The 2500-nt window shown below is 39.7% G+C and overlaps 1 protein-coding gene across 2 annotated transcripts in view; it reads left to right on the plus strand.

Annotated features, from left to right (window-relative positions):
- Positions 1-2500, plus strand: part of LOC123516810 (outer dynein arm-docking complex subunit 4-like) — a 68534-nt gene that overhangs the window by 42133 nt on the left and 23901 nt on the right. The gene's annotated exons all lie outside the window — the stretch shown is intronic.

The raw sequence follows: 2500 nt of genomic DNA on the forward strand, positions 1-2500 counted from the left end.
TCTAAAAATTCACCCGAAAGCCTCCACAAATCCTCGAAAAAATGGAACTATTCGCGAGCAATGAGAGGTTACGAACTTTCCTCCACACACCACTACTTTCTTACTACCTGCTAATATGCTCACCAGCCAACTTACTTGTCGGCATATACACCAACTTTTCTGCCTATACATCTGCCTGCTTCTGTCTGCTTGCTTATAAACGAGTATATATATGCCTGCCCACCTGCCTGCATTCCTATACATTTTCTGCCTATGCCTGATTTGCAACCCTACTCTGCTTTGCTTTGTTCAGCTCGGTTCGGTTCGAGAATTCTGGAGCAGGGCGTTCAAATTGCCGCCGCTTTCCTGTAGCGAAGGAATTATTATGAGGCTCATATTTCATTTTGATTGATTCCACAACCCCACCAGCAATAAACGATATTAATAGCTCGCGGCAAAATTATTTAATAAACCAAATTCGCGAGATATTTAGGAGCCTTATTCAGTGCGTGCGTTCCCTTCAAGCTGCCAATGAAGCCTGAAAAGCGGTCAGTGAAAGGTGCATCATTCTTCTTCATGAGGGGAAAGCGTACCCGTAGATAAGAGACTGTAAAGGAAGATGTATGTACGTAGAGAGAAAGTGTGTTAAGAAGAAATGTATTTATACGGGTTATGATTTAAATGAATGAGTGAATAGAAGCATGAAAAAAAAAAAACATATAAAAACAAAATGTAGACAGGAAAGATGTTCAAGAAATAGATGTATACGTTTTATGATTTTAATAAGTGAATAAATCAATGGATGACTAAAATAAAAAGAAAAACGAACTACTTTAGACGGCACCACAATCTAATGAAAATCAAATAAGGTAACACGCCATCAATCATTCATAAACCTAATCGGTGCAATATCAAGTCGCACGCGTTAATGGCATTTTAAACGTAGGAAAGACGGAAAAGAAAAGAAAAAAAATAAAGAAGTCTACCTTAAAGAAAAGTAGTAGTAATAATAGTGATGATGATAAAAGCCACAAAAACAACAATAATAATCCAAATGTCTGGCTTTTGTACAACACAATATTAATAATTAGAGATTAGTCCCGGGAAAGTTTGTTAATTTTTACACATTGGTGACGAAAACTCATGAATATTCTAAAAAGAAGGAGGAGAAAAAATGAAGAAGACGAAGATAAAGAAGAAAAAGAAGACGGAAAAGAAGACGAAGAAGGCGAAGACGAAGAAAAATACGAAGAAGAAGAAGAAGAAGAAAGAAAGAAAGAAAAACAAGAAGAGGAGGAGAAAGAGAAAAAGGAAAAGACAAGCAACAAGAACAAAACCACCACCACCAACAACAACAAAAACAAGAACAAAAACAAAAGGCACACAGAGACAAAAGAGCAGAGAGCGAAGAGCAAAGAGGAAGCGGTATAACAAGGAAGGAATAGAGACACACGGACGGTGCAGGACAACGGTACATCCAACACAGCAGACGAATGGCGCTCGGGAACACTTGAGCATCGGGTCGGAACGAAGGGATAAGGCGAATGGAGAATCAGATGGGCGGAGGGTGATCCATGTGTTTGCTCAGATGGAATGGAGCGAAACAACGGCCGCCAGATCACTGTGAGGGAAAATTGGACACGCCTATTGTGCTTCCGATGGTGGTGGACACACTACACTCGCCCACTCACGTTCTCCTTTCCTCCTCCCTAACAATTCCGTGCTATTACCGTTCTTAGGTATTCAGAAACGCTTTGCTCTCTCGTCACGGTAACTTTCCAAGACCACAAGGATGATTCTCAGCAGTGTTTGTCCTGTTACGAGTAATGATGTTTTTAATGTAGAAATGCTACTGAAATATTACTAGAACGATGAAAAGATCCCTAAAAATAGTGTAAATTCAACTAGACTTCTGAAAGTAATCGCTGTGCAATCAAAAGCGTTCTAGAATCATATGTTTCCTTGGACGTGTTGCTGCTTGGTGGGTTTAATCCTGGTTAAGATTATATCTAAAAAGAGAAAGGAAACAAGTGCTCAGGTTGAATGGTACATGAATGATTATACTGAGTAATTAGATTGTTAGTTATAAGTTAAGACTCTCAATGCGATATGCAACAAGTTACACCACTAAAAGTAATATATGACACTTTCAACAGACCCTCCATCAATTATAAGGATTAAAAATATAAGATTGAGTTATTTCTTTTCTATTGAGCGGGGTGTTTGGAAAAGATTATGGAACAAGAATAATAAAATGTCTTAGAGTGATTAGTAATTAAGATAACGTACCAGACAGCAGTGAAAGGGTCAACAGAGAGTTTACCTGTTCATCTCTCTCTCCTAAGCTCTCTACCTTTCTTGTGTGTGTGTGTGTGTGTGTGTGTGTAATTCACCTCGGTCACCTGCTGGTCACCCAGCCAGTCTTCCCCATTACGGAGCGAGCTCAGAGCTCATAGACCGATCTTCGGGTAGGACTGAGACCACAACACACTCCACACACCGGGAAAGCGAGGCCACAACC

This window comes from Portunus trituberculatus, chromosome 41, assembly GCF_017591435.1.
Source record: "Portunus trituberculatus isolate SZX2019 chromosome 41, ASM1759143v1, whole genome shotgun sequence".
In the NCBI taxonomy this organism is placed as follows: Eukaryota; Metazoa; Arthropoda; class Malacostraca; order Decapoda; family Portunidae; genus Portunus; species Portunus trituberculatus.